Raw genomic sequence first — 23,109 nt, forward strand, 5'->3', positions numbered from 1 at the left:
ATAGTAAAGCTCCCCAGATCTCTCAACTTTTGGGGCAACTTCCTTTGCAATATTGCACTACATTCTTCAGTGAGCGCCACAATTTCAAAAGTCTTCCATTTTTCTTTTCTTAGAAAAAATCTCTTTCACGAACTTTACATAACTGGGCTTCTGCTCTAAAGCCTCAGCAAAAGGAATATGGATGTGCAGCTTTTTGAACACCTCTAAAAACTTAGAAAACAGTTTATCAAGAGTAGTTATTCTAAGCCTCTGAGGATATGGAACTCTGGCTAACTAGTCAACAACAATTGGAGGAATCTTCTCTATGCTCTTGTGATGTTCAGTAACCCCTTGCTCAACTGTATCAGACTTTTCACTAAAATCTTCATTTTGAACCACTAATTGTTGTACACTAGACTGCTCAATTTGTTTACCACTCCTCAGAGTAATTGCCTGACATTTCTCCTTAGGATTAACTTCCCAGAGGTTTATTATTCATCATATTGGCCAACTGCCCCACTTGTGTTTCAAGATTTCTGATAGAGGATCTGGTCTCAGTCATGAATTGAGTTTGAGTGTTGGTAAGAGCCAATAACACAACTTGTAATTTATTAGGCCTGCCTGTTGGAGCTTGTGGCCTAGGCTGTTGTGATGAAGAGGCTTGATTCATTGGTTGTTTTTGAGACATATTCTACTGATACTGACCTTGAAACTGAGAATTTTGGCCCTGATTGTTTCTCCAAGAAAAGTTGGGGTGATTTCTCCAGCCAACATTGCAGGTGTTGGAGAATGGATTTTTGAATGGCCTCTGAAAATTTTCCACAACTTGAACCTGAGATTTGTCCATAGGAATGTTATTATTATTACTAGCAGGACACTAATCAAAAGAGTAAGAACCACTACAAATTTCACACCTAGCTTCCATCTAAACCGCATTAGCAGACACAATATTCTGCTGCAATTGTTTTGTCAACGAGGCCACTTGTGCTCAGAGCAGTAATTGCATCAAGTTCATGTACCCCAGATACCTTTCTAACCCCAGATGACCTCTCATCAGACCACTGATGATTGTTTGTGGCCATGCCCTCTAACAGTTCATAAGCTTCATTGGCACTCTTACTCATGAATGCCCCACCAGCTGCAACATCAATAATTGTTCTTGTTGTACCACACAACCAGTTGTAAAAATTGTGGACCAACATCCACTTTTCTATACCATGATGGGGACATTTTCTCAATAGCTCCTTAAACCTTTCCCAAGAGTCATACAAAGATTCACCATCCAACTGATAAAAATTATTAATCCCCCCCCCCCCCCCCCCTCAATTTAGCAACTTTTGATGACCCAGTTTTTCACCATTGCTGTTGTACTAGTGCATAACCACCACAACTTGAGTGATGTAGATACTTGTTCTGAGCTCGAGCATCTTGTTTTATTTTCCTCAACACTTCCCACTCTTGGGTTAGTCTTTTCACAACAAAGTTTTTCCCATCTTCAGGATCATAATACTCAATGCAATCTGAAGGCGATTTAGCAAGAAGCTCAATAGATTAATTTGTTCGGCTAAATGAACGCAGGTATATAATAGAAGACCAATGGTACTATTCATCTTGGTTCCCCCTTCTCCCATCACTCAACCAAAGCGATTGTACTCGACCTCATAGTTGTGACCCTCAGTCCTTCCTTTGAATACATCACTACAAAGTGACTTTTATCCTTGTCTTCTTCTCTTTTGTATTTTTTTGGTGTGGTCGGATCACTATAAGGAATTTTTTCTCAATGTGCATCACTCTAAGTTATGCCGCCTATAACGCCCTACTTCCTTAGAGCAGTTACTAAGTGAGTTTTAAATGTGCATTTAACTCGCTAATCGAGGTTTTAGGTCAAAAGTGTAATTAAATCATAAACAGTGAAATAAACTTTGAAAATAATTCCATTTACTATAAATCATTGAGTGGTTGACACTTGGGATCCCAAGGTACTATTTAGAAATATTTACAACATATAATTTATAAATCTAAGTCGACTAGACGACAAAATCTAAGTTTTAGTACAACCACCTCCCAAAACCACTGGTCGTGGCAGCCAGGCAGGCCAAACATGTACGCGCCGCTTCACGCTCTCCGTACTCATGGTTGGTTGACTTTCCCCTTGCCTTTACCTGCACCACAGAGCACCCATGAGTCGAAGCCCAGCAAGAAAACCCTCACAAGAAGATAACATATACATAACAAACACTTAGCATATAATCAGGCCACCAATAGGCTAAACACATACGGCCATGCCGTCCTAGACGCTTTACCAGGCCCTAGGTTCGCGGTCCACACCGTGAGGATATCTCAGGTATCCTTTAGGGTCTCACCCTGGCAACTCGCACTCCACGTGCTCAACGCTGCTCCCGGCCCCTTGCCGTACTCGGCCTTGCACTCAACGTGCCGAACGCCGTTCCCGGCCCCTGCCGACCTCGGCCTGCGCCGTTTCTGGCTCTCACCGTACATTCACATAATTGCATTCATAGCATAACAAACATATACTAAATACTAAAAAATTCAATCAAAGGGCTACGCCCTGCAATTCAAACATGTTGGGCTCAGCCCTACATACAAGCTCTATGGGAACACTGGTTTTCTTACCTGTGTCCCGAGCTCCTTAAGCACCGAAGTCATGAGCACGGTCCTCTATCCTGAGCCTCTCCAAAAAAACCTAGTCACAACACATATAAAACACTCTTTAATACTAACCAATCCAAAACCATTTCCCGGGACCAATCCTGTACTCTCGGGACCTCCAATTTCCCAAAACAAAGTAGCGGAAACAACATCCAAGCCCCCTGGGCAAAAACCCTAAAATGGAAATTTTCCCCTACCCATAAATGGCCTAGGGCTGCGGAACTAGCCCTCAAGGGCCGCGGCGCCCAGCGTGGCCTCCTTCCTTGATGCAACCTAGCACCGCGGCACAGAAGAACAGGGTCGCGGCGCCCCTTCGCGAACCCAGAATTCTGGGTTTTCTCCTGCATTTTCCCCGAGCTAAAACACTCCCAAATCAACCCCAAAGCATACCTAAGTCCCAAATTCAATTAAAAACCCCACATAGACCCTCTAAAACTTAGAAACACCAACAACAAGCCTAAACACACAATCAAATCCCCAATTCACAAATTGGCTTAAAACTTTATAAAACTTTAACCAATAACCAGAAACTTGAACCACATCAGCTAATACATAAAAGAGATGCATAAAACCCTTACCTCAAGTAGAAATTCGCCCCTGAGCCTTCTTCAAGTCCAACCCCAAGAAAATCCCTCTTATTCCCAAACTGAACCTAGGCAAGCTTCATCCCCAAGAATCCACCAAACAGCCACACCTATCAGCTGTTAACCTTAATATTTCTCTGCAGAATTCAATCAAGATACTAAATAAAACTTGCCTTTGAGCCTAGGTCAATCCCCCAATTCCCAGCCTTGAATCCCTTGAGCTCTAGCCTAGAATCCTTCAAAACTCAGCAAGTCTCCAATCACCAAAGAGATGAAGAAGAAATCACATGGAAGGAAGAGAGAGCTGAGAAGTTCTGTTTTTCTTTCTTTCCTTTGTTTTCTAATCCATTCTAAAATTCCCTCAGCCTTATCCCATCACAACTAGCTACCAAATGACCCAATTACCCTTCCATCTAACCCATACTCTAACTAATCCTCAAGGACAACTTAGAACTTTCCTAACTTCTTACAAATATACCATTTCCTCACTTAGAATAACCATCCTCAATGGTTACCTATGGTTACCCAAGCTACTAGAATACCACTAACCATTAACCAAAAATCCCTAAACCCAATTTATAAAATTCCCAAAATACCCCTAGGCTCCTCCCGAGCCGGGTATTTAATCCCGTTGTGACCTTTAAACTAATTAGCTTCCTAGGACCGTCCCGGCACGTGCATCACAATAATATCACCACCCACATGTGGTATTAATCATGTAACATAATTGTTACATTTATGCCCTTAGCGGCTAAGATTACCAATTTACCCCTAACAAGCAAACGGGGCCCACATGCATACTTATTTCACCTAAACATGCATTCTAACCACATATTCATTCAATTCACATAAATTAATGGAGTATAACAATTATTGCCCTCCAGGCACACTAATCAAGGCTCCAAGCCTTATTAGCGAATTTGGGTAGTTACACCGCCAAACCAAATGCTGAGAGTATTCAAGCTGAAAGAATATGGATTTATTCTTCCAACAACCTGTCAAACCATTTGGAATCTCCTTTCCTTTTCCACTTCTAACCTTTCTTTTCTTATTTGTACAATCTCTAGGCTGAACAAACTTGCAATGGACTTTTTTAAAATTTTATAATAATTTTCGTCCAAGTAAAAGTAGTGGAGCCTTCCAAATTCAGGTAAACCATTGAAGGCATTTGTCCATAATTGAAATTCATGTTCTTCAGGTAAGAACTTTTGGTGTCCTATAAACCAAATATTTTTAGAGTGTTTTAAATATTCAGAATGAGTCCCCTCTTCACAAATGCTACCTGCCTTATACCCTTTCATACTAAATCCAGAAAGATTACCTAAGGCTAGAAAATCATTAATGGTCCACAACAACATTGCTTTAAGATTCAATTCTTCTTTTCTATAAGCATTGTAAGCACTAACACCCATGTACCACAATTTGCTTAAATAGTCAATTAAAGGAGCTAGGTATACATCAATATAATTTCTAGGTGGTTTAGAAGCTGATACCAACAATGTTAACATGGTAAACTTCCAGTTCATACACAACAATGATGGTAAATTATAGATAACTAGCATTACAGGCCAACAACAGTACTTACTACTAAGGGAAGTATGTGCATTAATTCTATTAGCAGAGAGACCAAGACATATATTCATAGGTTCATTGCCAAATTTAGAGCATTTAACATGAATTGTTTTTTAAGCTGGCAAGTCTGCTGGATGTCTCAGCTTACCATCCTATACTATATCTTTGCCATGCCAAATTAAATATTTCATATAATCATCATTTCAAGAAAACTGAACCAAATGAGATATCAAAATTAAATACCATAAAACATTGCATGGACACCTTTTATAATCATGTCATAATTTTTTTATCTTATCCCATCTAGTTTCGCCACAAGTCGAGCATGCAATTGCATCCATAAATCTCTTTCGATATAAGATGCAAACGTTCAGAAAAACATGTATTTTTTCATATTGATTGCCTAACAAGAGAAATGTATTCTTTCCCTTATAAAATGACGACGACATTTCATGATATTTAGGTAATAAATCTCCTAAAAAGGTTAATAACTCCCTCATACCCTTATCACTCCACTCATGTTTGGCTTTTACATTATATAACCTAAATAATGTTGATAATTTAGTAAACCTTGTAAGGAAAATGGGTTTCTCCCCTTCTTCTAAGATTGTCTGTAATTGAATTGGATCTACATGTGATTCATATTGTCCATCATCAATCATTTCTGCAATGTCATCAACTTCATAATCCACATCAAAATACTTATTATTCTTAGATGGTCCCTCCTCAGTGACTTTGATTCTTTTTCTGTGAAAAAACCACACCTTTTAACTCTTGTGTATTCCACTCCTAAATAAGTGATCCTTTACTTTAACAATTATCATCTTTCCACACTTTACACAAGGACAATGAATACTATTAGGAGATTGAGTATTTCTTGTACAAAACTTCAAGAAAAACTAAACTTCATTCCTATACTTCACTGATAACCTATCCTGTGATATTCAATCTCTATCCATGGTCAAACTTCACACAAACAAAGAAAGCAAACAAACAAACATTAACAATTAAGTTCATGAATTACCAAATTGACAAGCGAATAAATAAATGTGCAAAAAAATTAAATAATTTGGGTAGCATTTCCCCTATTTCTATAATCCCAAATTTAAAAATTACATCTATACAACACATAATACACAATAATGTTCAAAAAATCAATCAAACATGAATAATTATCATATTACTAAATCTAAAACAAAAATTAGGCAGCATTTTCCCTATTTCTCTATAGCATTCCCAAAGTTAAAAAGAACCTATAGTCGCACATATACACAGCAAACTAATTAATCAGTCAAAAATGTATAATCCAATCTTATATCACCAATACGAAAAATCCCGTAACCTATCTCCACTAATTTTTAAATCCTAAATTCCACTAAGTTCAGTATCATAATTTAGTAATTTTTGCTCTGAATACATACTTTACCTTCAATATAAAATCCTTCAAGCTTGATCACCAATACATTCTTCAACAAAAAATCTATTCAAAGATACCAATAAACAAATGACAATTAAAACTAATAATATACCATAAAAATAGTGTGCTAACAAAATATTTAAATAATTAATAAAAAAAATCACTAAATCCTAAATTAATTTGAAAAAAATAATAAATTTTAAAAAAATTAAGAAAATGTAAGGAAAATTCTACTAAAAATATTCTAACTAATTAAATAATAAAAAGTAAAAACTAAAGTAAACATATAATCAAATATCCACACCCATATAAATCATTAAACCCAAAATTAAATTTTAAAAATGAAAAAATAAAAAATTTAACAAAATATAAAGAAAATTATATTAAAAATATTCGAACTAAATAAATTATTATAGGTCAAATGTTTCGAAAGATGATGAAAAATGTAGGGCCATAGTAGCATCAACCACAACAACATCCACCACAACAACATTTTGATGACGTCAATGAGGATCAAGTTTGATGATGGTATTGTTGGGATATGTCCCCTCAAAGCATAATTCTGTAAAACATTTACTAAATATTTGAATAAGAATATAATTTCACTCATATTTGTAAATTTATTTACATGCCATTTATCTAGAAAGATTCATTGTTATTTCATGCAATCTTGAATTAAGTATATATATGAGATTATATATACATGTGAATTTAATTTAAGATAATAACATAAATTCTGTAATCGCTAATAAAAAAGTGAGATCTTTTATATTTATTGAGATTATGAGCACGGTCTATCTTTTTTCTTTGAGAGGATAGTCTATTTCGATTGTTACGTGTAGTTGACACATGCAGATACGGGTGTTGTATACAATAAAGATTGTATAGGACTAGGGACGCAATGAAAGAAATAGCGTCTAATAATCTCCATTAAAATATAAAAGTTCATCACTCATTACTCCATGATCGTTTGAGACTTGACCTTAATTTAGATGTGAGTAATGGACTCCTATATCTAGTTTTATGGCTTTCTACGTATCAGGTGCAGTCTAACAAAGAAAATATGAGCGGAATTTCTTATATCTCTGAGTCATAGGAATATGGGTAGATGTGAACTTACTTTATAGAAATGAAATCTACTCCTTCCTTAAATGGACGTAGATTATTAATTCTTTTAGCATTGGTGCTGGTACTTGAACGTATAGTGCTCAAATTCTATTGAGAACATACATTTTATCTGTATATGACTTACAAAAATATTCATTAGAGTTTCAAGGGCTCTAATTGATAAAGATGTAGTTAGAGTGTTTAACGGATGATGACCTAGCTCTAATTATGAATAATTAATGGAGGGTCATAATTCAAGCAATGACTATATCAATGGACAACTATATGAGTTACAACTTCTAATAATATAAGATTGTATGTTCTGAGAGTGAAACTATGAATTTTTAATGGACAAATCTTATATTTAATAAATTAATAATTATTGAGCCAAGAGTTAGCGAGATAATTAATTTTAGGGAAGATAGAACTATGATAGCCAAGAGTTAGCGGCCGTAGCACTCATTTACATGTAATAAAATATCAACAGATATCAATTTAGTGCACAATAAGATTTAAGTTGATGAAGAATGTACATTTGAATATTAGTTTAATATTGCATTTTATGTATTTTACACATATGAAATTTTGTTTTATTAATTAATAAATTTCAATTTTAAATAATTGTTATATTTATTTTGATATCTTACTAAAAATTAATAATTAAAATAATTTTCATTTTTTTAATATTTTGAATTTTCATAAACTTATTGTGACAATTTTGTATAATAGAGTTGAAAATTTAAAAAATAAATTAAAATAAGGCGACTTTGCAATTGACTACGATGCTGTTGAATGGGTTTATGATGACGTCTCTCGCAAAACAGCCATTTTGACAACTTTTAGTAGAGTCTCTTATTGTCACAATTGACTTCATTAAAAGCTATAGGCATTACCCTCACTCGGTAGTAACCAACACTAACCATCCTTGGATGGAACTCATTATTATTTTAGTGTTGAAGTTATTCACTCAATGACTTGTTCTTACCCATTGAACTATTGCCCTTAAGTTTTTTACATGTTTGGAGTTAGGTTGCCATCATTGATAAATATTATATTCTAAGAGTTTCAGTCTCATCCATTTTGAAGTGGAACTTACTGAACTCTCTGGAAGAGGTTTTGTAATTGGATCTACCAAGTTCTCACATGTCTTAACATATGAGATCAATATGATTCCATCTTAAATAAATTGTCTCAAATACTCATGTCTTAAGACTTATATATCTAGACTTCCCATTATATATGCCATTACAGGCTCTAGCCAATGTGGCTTGACTATCACAATGTATCGAAACTGTCGACACCTCATCCAGATATTGGGATATCCAACATGAGATCCCTAAGTCGCTCAGCCTCTTCGTCGGTTGTTGCTAGAGATATAAACTTGACCTCCATTGTTGAGACTAGAATACATGTTTTTTTCTTTCATCCTAAAGATGCCACTCCTCCTCTTAGCATAAACACTCAACTGGTTGTGAAGAGATTATCTCCTACACTAAATATCCACCTTGAATCAGAACATCCCTCAAGTATCTTAGAAACATTGAATTTTAGAGGCTTAGTTTCTTGGTCTGCTCTAAGTACCCTAGAATTCTCTCACTTGACTTGCAATGTTTTATACTTGGATTGTTAGTAATCCTACTATGTTCACTAATTGTTCTACCATTGTTATTTTCAAGCTTTATGCTTGGATCAAATGGTATATTCGCCTCTTTGATTTTGAGATGACTAAACTTGTCAAGCACTTTCTCAACAAAGTGAACTTGACTTAAGGCATAACCCCCACTATTTCTTCTCACTTTTACACCAAAAAAGATATTGACCTCTCCAAGGTACATCATCTACAAAGTTGAATATATAAACCTCTTCGTTTCTATTATTCCTCTCATCTCATTTACTCAAAATTAACAATCATAAATATGTATAGACACGCCAAGATGACATAGCCATCACAAGACTTAGAGTCACTTGTCCACATTATTTTGTCTAAACCCATCTGAAACTATGGCCTTATCAAACTTCTCATTATATTGTTTCGGTGGTTGTTTTAATCCATACAATGATTTAGCAAGCCACACAATTTATGTTCATTTCCCCATAGAACAAAATCCTTCAGTTGTTCCATATAGATCTCCTCATTGAGATCTACATTTAGGAATGTTGTTTTGATATCCATTTGATAAAAATAAAGGTTATATATTGATGATAAGATTAATAAAACTCTTATTGTGGTTGTCCTAGAAACCGGTGCATATGTTTCAAAATAATTGAAAGGCCTGCTTTTGTTAAAAGGAGGCATTTTTGTAATTTTGACTTGTTGAGCATACAGTCATATTGTATAGGTTATATGCTTAAGACTACATGGTTGTGTGGATATAATTGTGATATTTGGCTCAAGTCGGCCCTTTTGAGCAAATTAGAGAAAAAGTAACAACAGGGATTAATACCCACCTCGGGGCGAGCCTAGGGGTATTTTGGTAATTTAGTGAATTACCAGGAATTATTGGGGTATGATATGCATTTGGAGAAAATAGGTGTATTAAGAAGTTAGTGGAGTTAATTGGGAATTTTAAGTGTAACTTAAGGTTTAGCGAAGAAGTGGTGTCAAATGACGAGGAAGTGGTGTCAAATGACTTTTTTGCCCTTGTGGGCTTTGGTGAGAGACTTAATAGGTAGGGGCATAATAGCCTTTTTCCAGGGTATTAGCTAAAACTTCGCCAAGTCTGAAGCCAAAACATCGATTGACGTTTCTCTGTCTCTCTCTCCTTTGGATGTTCTATCTTAGGCTTTGAAGGGGAACTCTTGGACTCTAAGTCTAGAAGTGATCTTTGGAGGATTCGGAGGCTTGTTGCTAAGGATTAGAAATTGGTAAGCTAGGCAAATCCAGTTGGGGGAGCTCAAAATCTAAGAGGTAAATTCATTTCTTTAAGATTTTGAGTTTTTCTCTTTTTTGTTTTGGAGAAATCATTGGATTTTGGGTTTGGGTGTATGTTGGTGGTTTTTGGTGGTTGAATGTTGTGTATCTGAGTTTCTAGTCTTGTTATGATGGTTGAAATAGGTTAAAATGTTGTTTTGGCAAGGTTTTGAGTTGGTTTGAGATTTTTGAAATCACAGAATTCTGGGTTCGCAGGGTCCTGCCATGGTGCTATTCTTGGGTCATCGTGGCCCACATGAACTCAGTGAGGCAGGAGGTACCTTGAATTGACTTAGCTCTGTGGTGATTGTGCTGTCTGTTGCTTTACCTTATCGCTCAGGACTTGAGGTAAGAAAACTTGCACATGCACCAAGTGTAGAGCTTGAGCCCTTGATTATCGAACATGGGTATTACTTGTTGTGAATCTTTTTAAAAGTAAATGTTTTCTACATATCGACATTTGTTGTTATAAACATTTATAATGATTGGTTGCTACTTGTGATTAATCGGTCGGGAGGCCATTATTGGCCTTGAGGTCGTTATCACCACTACATGTGTAATGTAGGTTGTTCTAGTGAGGCTACGCCGCTGTGGCAGAGTCAGCCTGTAGCGAGGCCAGGCCGCTGTGGCAAATGTAACGAGTGTAGGGATGACGCCTGAACTTGGTAGGAAGGGGTATCCAAGACCAAGAATGTCCCTACGATGGCTTATGAGGAATTTAGGCAATTGTTCAACGAGAGATATTGTAATGACATTGTTCAAGATGAAAAAATTTATGAATCTAGTTCAGGGAAACATGACACTGAGAGCGTATGTCATTAAATTTGATGGATTAGCAAAGTTTTCTTTGGACTTGGGCCGAATGATGTGGCTCGGAAGGAGCGATTTGTTCGAGGGATGAATCTCAGGGTAGCCCAGGGCATCAAAATCGCCCAAGTGATTAAGTTTGTTACCTATTCTCATATAGTAGAGAACGCCCTTACCATTAAGGGTGCATAGGATGAGATATGGAGGAAATGTGCCATCGAGTGTGATGCTAAGAGAATGGTACCACGTTTTTGTAGGGTTGAAAGCCCAAGTGATAAAAAAAAAGAAAGGCCATAGACACATTTAGGACCCCTGGACTAGGGAGAGTGGTTTGAGAAATGGAAGACTTACCCAAAGTCTATTTGGTGGAGATGGTGCCACTTTGGGAGAAAGAGTGCCTGCGATTGGAGAAGGGGGAACTGAGGGGAGACCAGAATTCTATTCAGGTTTGAGTGGTTGCTTTGATATAGATGGAGGCTGAGGCTGAGGCTAGTCCCTCCGTGGCGACAGGTCAGATTTCTAGTACTAACCTTTCTTACACAATTTGAACTTACTTTGGCCTTAGGCATACAATGAGTTATTTTGTAAGGTTATAAACAAACCAAGTTGATTTTGGTTTACGTATATTGTGGACAATGGGGCATTGTTCCCTAGTAGGAATCGGTAGCCTCTAAAGGCAGAATTGGATCATTGCCGGTAGAGACAAATAGTAGGGAGTAGTTTGCGGATTTGATTGAATTAGTCAGGAAGAATCTGTTATAGTACTTGAAGTGATTGGTTGGCCAAGGGACAATGACCATAGACTGTAAGAGGAAGATGGTGATTTATGAGTTCGAAGGAGAGAAACCGTGTGTGTTCATGGGTGCATAGGATTTCTATCAATTGTGGTAGATACCACAAAGGTTGTACCAGTCAGATGTGAGGGTACACCAAGATCGCCATCGCATCAAGTGATTGAGTTTGTTATTGAACTGACATCAAGGATGGAACTGGTATTCAAGGCACTGTATAGAATGGCACTAGCTTAGTGGGGAGAATTAAAGGTTCATTTAAAGGAGTTATATGATATGATGATTGACTAGAACAAGCCTCTCACCATGGGATATGTCATCATCATTTAATGAGGAGAAGGACAAGTCAGTGAGGACGTGTATTGAGTACGGATAGCTAAATGGGGTGATTGTCATGAATAAGTATCCACTGCTAAGGGTTGATGATTTTTTTGACCAATTGTAAGGTAAGGCAGTGCTCCTAAGAATTGACCCTTGATCTGGTTATTACCATCCAAGGGACATGGAAAGAGACATTTCAAGAATTACCTCTCACACCAAGTATGAAGTTGTGGATCTTTCGTAAAGGCTTTTGAACTGACCAATGCTCCAACGACCTACATGGATTCAACAAATAGAGAGTTCGAGGAATATTTAGACAATTTTTATTTGGATTTATTGAGAAAGGTTTGGTGTACTTCCACTCAGAGACAGAACATAAGGGACATCTCCGTTGATATTACAGAGGCTGAGGAAGCATGGATCACAGTTAAGGTTCCAGAAGTGATGAGTTCTGATTTCTCCAAGTGATGTTCAAAGTTACATAATGAGAAAATGATGGGATCGTGCATTATTTATCTAATATGGGAACAGTAAGGAATTGGCCAAAGGAACGCTATAGAGGTTTGAAATGCTGTGGGACTGGTGAAACACAACGACATTTACCTGAATCATCTTTGAGGACAGCGATACCCTTGATTGAGGTAATGATAAGGACACGAGGTTTGTCTAAACTCATAGATGTAAATTGGGCTTCCAAGAGTCGAACATAGGCTAATTAACGCGCCATGGTATCATTATAAGTATACGATGATTGATATACAAGACGGTACAGCGAATATTGTCTTCGTTGTTTGAAAGCACAATTCATAGTGTTGGTGGCGCAGCATGACAGGAACTAGGATATGTCGTGTGTGGTTGCATAGGTGGTGGCTCATGCTTCACGATATTAAGGGAATAAGGACATGGATAAGCTACACAGGACTTTGAGTTGGTAGTAGTGATAGTTTCCCTTAAGGGGAGGCAACAATAATTATGGGAAAGATGGTGAGACAACACCGACATAACACTACTACAAAAAAGGCTTTTCTCTACGATTTTTTTCCTTAATACATTGCAGTTTATGGGAGTACTGAGAATCGCAGTGTATATGGCCGCAAAGAAAAGTTTAAAAAAACCTCGGAGAAAAAGGAAACTTTTCTCTTCGGTTATGTCGACATAGTTTTTTTTATGGCAGTAGTGATAGTTTCACTTAAGCTGAGGCAGTAGTAATTATGGGAAAGAGGGTGAGACATACACCGACATAAAATTTTAAAGCGTTTCGTCACCCATAATGGTCTAAACATGATATAAAGATGTTTGTGAGAACTGGTGAGGGATTGACAGTGAAACCCTTTCCTAACTGGGGAAAAAAATTTAATGGGGAGACTGACGCCTTGAGGTGGAAAGGCCCATGCCAAGTGTATGATTCGAAATGGAATACAGTAAAGTCAGTGAGGAAATGACCAGGACTGGCATAGAATCTATGATTCATAATTGGTAGATATACTTCTGTAAGAAATGAAATACGAAAAAAAGAATATTAATAATAGTGGTGATGAACTCTTCTATTTAAATATTGATAGGTTGAGATATGAGGATCAGATACGTGTTCTGATGAATGCTAGCATCAAGAGAGTGATTCTAGATTAATCATGTACCATTCCATCCTCGTTACACTCAATAATCATGAAAGTGTATAAAAATTTGAAAGTTGGATATTGGTAGTTAAGCATCGAACCTTTCAGTAAATGAAAACTGAATACTAGAGGTTAGTAGGATTATTATGGACCTTATGGATGGACTGCCTAGAAGTGTGGGTAAGATTATTTTGGTATGTGAGGTTGTGACTTGGTGTATCAAGTCCGCACACTTTCAGCCTGTGTGAATAAACTGTAATATTGAATAGTACGTTAAGTTATATGTGAAAGGAAATGGTGTATCTTCATGGGGCACCAAAGTTTATGGTGTCGGATTGAGGTCCCACATTTGTTTTGAAGTGTAGAAAGGCCTGCAGAGGTCGAAGGGTACAAAAATAAGATGTCGTATCACTTATTATCTTCGGACAGATAGACAATCTGAGAGCACGACTCAGACGTTAAAGAATGTGCTTTGGGCATATGAATTAGGGTTTTAGGGACCCTGGAGTAAGTACATTCCTTTGATTGGATTGTTACAAAAATGATTGCTAGCCCATTACCAGAGTGGCTCCATATGAGGTATTGTGAGACAAGAGGTATTCTTCTCGTAAAGTAGATCGAAGGACCAATGAAGTTATTGAGAATTGTTAGAGCAGGAATATCCGCCTTGTTGAAAAGGCATAAAAGTTGCACAAATTAAGATATGGTAACGTGGAGTTCATGGATTGTAGACCTTGTGCTTCTCTGAGTATTGTTGATTAGGGAGATAAAAAAATTTGGGAAGAAAGAGAAATTTGGCACTAGGTTTATTAGTTCTTTAAGATCCTGACAAGAACTAGGCCAGGGCCTACGAGTTGGCCTTAGCCCAGTATGGGTGGAAGTACATAGGGCATTTCAGATATCGATACTTATAAAATATGTGTTGAGTATTATATCCATTTGGGTTAAGAGACTGTGGAATTACAGTAAGACGTATAATGTGAAGAGAAGCTAGTAGAGATTCTAGAAAGAAGGACTAAAGTTTTAAGGAATAAGACTGTAACCTTATTGGGGGAATCATAAAGAAATAACAAGGTATATAAATGACTCAAGAGATACAGTTAGATTGCAGGACCTGTATCTCGAGATGTTTGAATAAATTTTGAGGATGAAATTTCTTTAAGGAGGTGATAGTCGTAACGTCTCAAAATTTCTAATAAGGCTTAGTGCCTTGGTTAGCGTGCCAGGGGGGCATGTGGAGTATTTATGTGGTAATTAATTGAATAATTATGTGATTATTCAAATAATATGAGTTACATTATGATATGGTTATTTATACATGTTTATGCGTATTAAATATGCTGAAAGGCCCGCATTTGTTAAAATGAGGCATTTTCTTAATTTTGACTTGTTGAGCATACATTCGTATTGTATTGGTTATATGCTTGAGACCGCATGGTTGTGTGGATATAATTGTGATAATTGGCTCGAGTCGGCCCTTTTGAACAAATTAGCGGAAAAGTCCCAACGGGGATTTGTAGCCGGCTCGCGGCAAGCCTAGGGGTATTTTTGTAATTTATTGAATTACCGGTAATTATTGGGATATCAGAAGTATTTGGAGAAAATAGGTGTATTAGGAGATTAGTGGAATTAATTGGTAATTTTAATTGTAATTTGAGGTTTAGCGTGGATATGGTGTCAAATGAAATTTTTTCCCTTTTGGACTTTGGTGAGAAAATTAATATGCAGGGGCATAATAGTTTTTTTCCACGGTATTACCTAATACTTGGCCAAGTCTCAAGCAAATAAACATCAATTGATGTTTCTTGACCTCTCTATCCCTTGGAAGTTCTCTCTTAGGCTATGAAGGGGAACTCTTGGACTCTATGTCTAGAAGTGATATTTGGTGCATTTAGAGGCATGTTGCTGAGAATTAGGATATGCTAAGATAGGAAAATCTAGGGGGAGCTCGAAATCTAAGAGGTAAATTCAGTTCTTTAAGCTTTTGAGTTTTTCCTTTTTGTGTTTTTGAGAAATTATTGGATTTTGAGTTTAAGTGTGTGTTCGTGGTTTTTGGTGATTATATGTTGTGTATCCGAGGTTCTAGTATTGTTCTTATGTTGTTTTGGGTCAGTTTGCGATTTCTGAAATTGTAGAATTCTACCCCAGCCAACATGAGCTTAGCGAGGCAAGATGTGCCTCAAACCAACTTAGCGTTGCGTCGCTTGGTGGGCTGCGCCGTGGCGCATGTGCAAGGATTTTGGGTGTGAGGCTCTCTGCCTTGTTGACCGTCGCAACCCTTTTATGGGGCGTCGCGACTCAAAATGCAAATTTTCCTAGGGCATTTCTCGGTCCTTTGTGGGGTCGCGCCTTTAAAGAAACTTTTAGGGTATCTTCGTTTTGGGCTTTTGGAATCCAGACCATAGGGCTTGGGAACGATTCCACTACTCAGTTTAGTGGAATTTGACACTACTACAAAAAAGGCCTTTTGTGCCAATCAAATGCGTCACTCAACTGAGTTGGCTGACACCGTTGACCTAAAATTGGTATTTTCATCAGTTGGGAGATGACACAAAAAAGTGGTAACCGCGTCAGTACTAAAACTTAGACCGTTTATTTGTTCAGTTTGTGTCAATTTTGCGATGTCACAAATATACTTATTCACGCCAGTGCTACTGAAGCACCATTTGCGTCAGTGGGCCACTTATACTGAAGCACATATTAAAAAAATCTTAAGGGTCGAAGCTCATTTCAATTGAACCTAATTATACCTAATCCATATCTTTCCTAGGCTATCTGCCTATCACACATTCTCTCCCTCACACTCCCTCTCTCACTCACTCACTCAACGAGAAAGGTTTTGAAAACCAGACGAACAACACGAACGACTGGTGCTCGTGGGTATCGGGCGAACGGCGGGGTCTCGGGGGCTAGTCATGGGAAGATGATGCAAATGATAGGGGCTCAGGGGTCTTGGGAAAACAACGCAAGCAACGGGCTAGGGGTCGTGGGTGGCTCAGTCTCGCAGAGGTGTCGTGGGTGGCTCGGTGTCGCAGAGGGGTCGTGGGTGGTGGATCTGATGATGGGTTTCTCTCTGTGTAATGAAGAAAATGAAGAATGGTAAGTGATTTTCTTTTCTTTTTTTTTTCTTTTTGTTACTTTCTCACTTATAATTGAAATGTAATTGTGATATAAAATATAAATCTTATTCTTACTAGCAACTCAAATTTTGTTCTTAATTTTTTGGTTTGTTATGCTATAATCTATTTGATATATCTTTAGGTTTCCTAATATTTCATAATCAGTAGTATTTGTGTTCAACTTTCTTCTTAATCTGTTAGTTTGCTGAATAACTATGTTCTGTATTGCTAAGTATTATTATTGAATCCGAAATTGATTAATGTGGATATTTTGGCTATGATATTGGTGCCTTCATTAATGCAGTATAACTTCACCTTATACCATGCAAAGTACTCAAAAAAGGTGGTGGTGCCAACTGTTGTGGTATAGTTTGGGTCATATCGATGAGCTCGTCATTCGATGTATGCCTCAACAATGCTTCTTTTTGCTAGTTACTATACTGCGCATCGAACTCCTTCGGCCTCGCTATCAGTAGTAGCTGTTTGCTTCTGGTATTATGAGTAGAAGGCAAAGTTGGAGGGGGTTTTGATGGTTGTCACTTTTTGGGAGAATTATGTTGAATAGGTGAGTAAAGTAGGTACAAGTTCATTCATTTCGCTTATTAGTCAGACATTGTTAAATTATTGAATATTATATCTAGTTCAAATGTTCAATTATTGAAAATGAAAATATATATGCTCTGTTATATGGAGTTTTTGTGTTTTAAAGGTGCTCTGGAATTCTGATATGTTATTGTCCCTATGACTACATTTCAAGGATAGTTATGCTTTGGGCTCAGCAGCATAAGAGCAATAATCAAAATCTTAGATCTATGCATATGGTTTTTGGAAGTCTTTTTCTCTAGTTTGTGGTATAAACACTGATTTTGTTTTGTTGTTTAGTCTTTTTTCGATTAATTTTAATCTTCGATTAGATGTAAGAAAAGTTTGTTGTCATGCACTATTAGCAATATTGGTGCTATTATGCTAAAGTATTTGCTATATATTCTTCTTTGGCACACCACTATAAGGTTTCCTTTTGTTGCCTCTTAAATGTACCTCTGTGTTTTGTTTCTCTATCTTTACAACAATATTAATATATGTGTTCACTTTCAATCAAAGCAATTAAAGTAGTGGAGTCAAGTGTGTGTATATATATAAATATATAAAATAAAAATGTATGTATGTTTTGCTTGTCTCCTATTGTAAGTCAATTGTGTTTATGGGTATTTAGTTCCCTATATTTGTTGTAAATAAACTGTGTTTTTTTATGTTTGTAGGGGGTGGTGCTCGTGATGATGAGGATTTGGGATTATATTTTGTATTATGCATAAATTAATTGTTTTGAGCGTTTGTATCTATGTTTTTGTTCTTGATATTTTAAGTTTGATTTTTTAATGGATTTTCTTTCTAATTGTTGATGATGTTGGAAAATATAATATCCAATTATTTTGTTTTGGGTTGATTTTAATTTTATATATGTTTCGATTTTGATATTTTGTGTTTAATTAAGATATGGTTTTGTCTTAAATGAGTTTTAGCAATTTTTTTTATTTACTTGAATATATTGTTTGTGTCAGTTTTGCACTGTCACAAATGTGACATTTGTGGAAGTTGAGCATTGACACAAATGCCAAGCATTTGCGTTAGTGGAGGACTGCCACAAATGCCACGTTTGTGGTAGCTTTCCACTGACGCAAATGTTAGGCTAGTTTGCGTCATGGGATTTCGCGTCACTTTTAAAACTAACGCAAAAAATAAAATATGCCAGTTGAGAACTATCACAAATGACCATTTTTGTAACAGTGTGAGGTCCCGATGGCTAGGGCTTGATTGGTTGAGTTTTTTATGGGTATTCCTTGATTTTTTGTGACTAGGGGTATCGTAAGGCTCAGGTGGAAAGGATCGTACTCGCCATCGATTTTCCTTATCGCTCAGGACTTTAGGTAAGAAAACTAGCACATTCACTGAGTGTGGGGCTTGAGCCCATAATTATCGAACACGGGTATGATGTGTTGAGAATCTGTTTAAAGTAAATGTTTGCTCTATATCAGCATTTGTTGTTATAACCATTTGTAATGGTTGCTTGTTGCTTGTGAATGATCAGTTGGGAGGCCGTTATCAGCCTTGAGGTCGTTATCGGGATTACATGCGTAATGTAGGCCGTTGTGGTGGGGCCAAGCCATAGTGGTGGGACCATTACAAGGATGCGATGTGACTCTATTTGGCATGAGTCGTTATACTTGTTGAATTATCCACGTAGATATGGTTTTGATTTTATAAAGCATGTATTTGATAGGAATGTTTATTTGATATATGTCCTACTTGATTAAGTTTTCTTGTTGGGCCTTGGCTCACGAGTGCTTTGTAGTGCAGGTAAGGGCAAAGGATAATTTACCAGCCATGATTTTGAGAGGTATAGGGGCGACACATACATACTTGGCCTACTCAACCACCACGGTCGAGATACTTTTAAGGAATATTGGATATTAAGTCGATTTTGCAGCTTAGGTCGGGTAATTCTGTAATTACGATAAATTTATACTTTGATTTACAACCCTTGGGATCCCTTGTATTTAGTCAAAACTTTTTAAATGAGAAGTTCTAGTTTATTAACCAAACTTTTTAGTACCTGAACCATCATTTAGTTTTAAATACACTGCTGAGTCCAAATGACTCACTTACCAAGTTAAGCACTATTTTGAAAACACATGATGTAATAATCGTGGATTAGTAGGGTGTTACAACTTGATATCAGAGCTACCAAGGATTATGGTTCCTAAGAATTGGTCGAATATGTTTGCTTGTTGCTAAAGACAAGCTCAACTCACGGTTCGGTGGGTAATTGGATGATAACCTATTTAAATGTTTATTGAACTATATGCCTTATCTGCATGCTAGAATAAAGAGCGTGATACATACTGTAAGAGCAAGGCCCATTGATTTATGTATGCATGTTATGGACATGTGTTAAGCATTATTAATGTATGTGAATGCTGTTGTGGTTTGGTTTTGATTGCGAGATTGTTTCTGGGTATGATTATCATACCTGATGGGCTGAGTCATTGATTGCAAACATACTTCAAAGTTATGCATCGAAGGAAACCAATTGGATCAGACAGCAGTGATATCAAGGATGAAAATGATAATCAGGACCAGAACCATCAGCCTGCCTCTTGGAATAGGCAACATATGTTTTCGGATAAGCAAGTGAGGATCTTGTTGATGGCTTCCACTTGTCCATTGGCTTGTGGGTGTACTACAATAGAAAAGCTCCTTTTAATCCCCCTTTCTCTAAAATATTCTTCGAACAACCCTCCTTCAAACTGGGAGTCGTTGTCAGAGATTATCTTGTAGGCCACCTAATATCTAAAGACAACAGACTTCTTGACAAAGGCGGTGATCTGTTTGGCCGTTATATTGACCAGAGGCTCAGCTTCAACCCACTTGGTAAAGTAATCCACTACAGCAACCACATACTTTGCACCTCCTCTACCTGTGGATAATGCGCCAATCAAGTCGATCCCCCACACAATAAAGGGCCCTGGGCTGGTCATGCTGATCAACTCATTTGGTCTCCTTTGTGTGTCTCTTGTAGAACCTTCAAATCTTCCTCATTTATACATCAGAGGAGCGGGGTGGAGAAGCCTCTTTTATATAAGACTCCATCCACTAGGGTGTATCGGGCTACTCTATAAACCAATTTGCAGGCATTATTTTTGTCCAAAGGCAACATTCCATCACTTAAGTACTTGGTTTGGATAGGTAATCCACGGGGATGGACTCAAGCGTATGTCCATCTTGGGTGGAGGCGAGATTTGCGAGAGCATCGACATTCATGTTTTTCTCTCTTGGGATTTGTTCTATGGTATATTGTTTCAACTGGTCCAAATACCACTTTATCATTATCAAGTATGCAGCCATCTTTGGACCTCTCGTCTGATATTCACCTTTCACCTAAAATACCACCAATTGTTAGTCGCTAAAAACATACAAATGTGTTACCTTCAGCTCCTTGGCTAGTTGTAGGTCAACCAAGAGAGCTTCATACTCCACTTCGTTGTTTGAAGCCTCAAATTGAATCTTCTTGCGCAATACATTTTGTGCCCCCCAGGTCCCGTCATTTCTATGCCAGCTCCTGCCCCTCCTTTGTTGGACACTCCGTGCACATGGAGGCTCCATTCTTCAGGTTTCTTTTCTTCTCCCTTGCAATTCAGTTCATTTTATTCTATTTCTCTTTCTTCATGGAGTCAGTAGGCGAACTCAACTATATAGTCTGCAAGTACCTACCCGTTGGATGAGATTCTTGGGGTATAGAAGATATCGTACTGACTTAATTCAATCGACCATTTCAGCAACCTTCCTAAAGTTTCTGGTTTATGCAATACTTGTTGTAAAGGGGTGTTAATGAGCACTCAATAGCATGAGAGTGAAAATAGGGTTTTAGCTTTCGCGAGGGCAGTACCAAAGTGTATGCTAATTTCTCAATTTCTGGATATCAGGTTTCTGCTTCTACCAACTGCTTGCTAACATAGTATACATGTTGTTGGTGCTTTATTTCCTTTGACCAAGGCAACACTAATGGCATGTTCCGACACTGCTAAGTAAAGGTAAACCCTTTCCCCTTTTCTGGGCTTAGTAAGAAGGGGCGGTTTTCCGAGGTGTTCCTTTAGCGTAGCAAAGGCTTCCTGACAATCTTCTTCTCAAGCGAACTTTTTTCTCGCTTTTTGGATGTTGAAGAAGGGGAGATACTTGTCAGTCGATCTTGAAATGAACCAGTTGAGTGCTGCTACCCTCCTTGTCAAACATTGCACCTCCTATTTGTTTCTCGGCGGGCTCATCTCTAAAACTACTTTGATTTTATCAAGATTGGCTTCAGTGCCCCAGGAGTTTACCATAAAACCGAGGAATTTTCTTGACAAAACTCCGAAGGAGCACTTGAGTAGGTTCAACTTCATTTTGAATTTTTGGAGGGTGTCAAACATTTACCCAAGGTCATTTGGGAGCTCTTCTGGCCTCTTAGTCTTCACCAACATATCAACCACATATACATCCATATTTCTTCCTATCTGATTTGCGAACAATCTGTTTACCAACCTTTCATAAGCAACACTTGCATTCATTAACCCAAAAGGAATTGCCTAACAGAATTAGAACCCATTGTCCGTTATAAACGAAGTATACTCCTCATCAGCTGGGTTCATGGGTATTTGGTTGTACCTGGAATAGGAGTCCATGAAGCTAAGTAGCTCATGCCCAGCCATTGCGTCTACAAACTGATCTATCCTAGGAACCAGGAAGCTATCCTTGGGGTAGGCTTTATTGAGGATAGTAAAGTCCACACAAGCCCTCCACTTCCCATTAGGCTTTAGGACAAGGACATGGTTGGATACCCGTACAGGATAGAATGCTTCTCGAATGAATCCATTTGCCTTCAACTTGTCGACTTCTTCCTTCAAGGTTGTGTATCTTTCTGGGTGTAGAGCCCTCCTTTTCTACCTTATGGGTCTTGCTTTGGGGTCGATGTTTAAGTGACAGCACATGACCGATGGATCTATCCCACCATGTGCTCATGACTCCAGACGAATAAATCAACGTTGTCCTTCAGAAATTCTATCAACTTCTCTTTTGTGTTATCCGGAAGGTTTTTTCCTACCTTCAGTTTCCTCAGTGGCTCATTCATAACTGTGACTTCTTCCAATTCTTCTACCGGCTCAACCCTAGGTTCTTCTGCGACTCAGGGGTCTAACTTATGCTGGTTTGTGCTTCAATGCACTACCATTACCATGGGTACTGGCAGTTTGATGGCTGGGTGGAGGGATGTATTACAACATTCCCTCACTTACCTCTGTTCTCCTTTCACACTCGATATCCCCCCGAGAGTTGGGAACTTTATGGCCAAGTTGTATATCGAGGTTATCTCTTTCATTCTCTTAGGGAGGGTCTCCCTAATACCACATTGAAGGCTGAGGCACAGTCTACTACTACAAAGTTTGTCATTATAGTTGTTTGTCTGGGTTGCTCTCCCATGGTGACGGCCAACTAGATTGTCCCTAGAGGCTGTATTGAGTGCCCAGTAAACCCATATAGGGAGGTATTGTAGAGCTTTAGGTTCCTAATGCCTAGTCCCATCGTCTCTAAGGTGGGGCGATATAGGATGCCTACGAAGCTTCCATTGTCTACAAGGACCTGAGACACCCTCATGTTAGCCAACTGGACTATCAGTACCAAGAGGT

Source organism: Humulus lupulus, chromosome 1 (genome assembly GCF_963169125.1).
Source record: "Humulus lupulus chromosome 1, drHumLupu1.1, whole genome shotgun sequence".
NCBI classification, from domain to species: domain Eukaryota; kingdom Viridiplantae; phylum Streptophyta; class Magnoliopsida; order Rosales; family Cannabaceae; genus Humulus; species Humulus lupulus.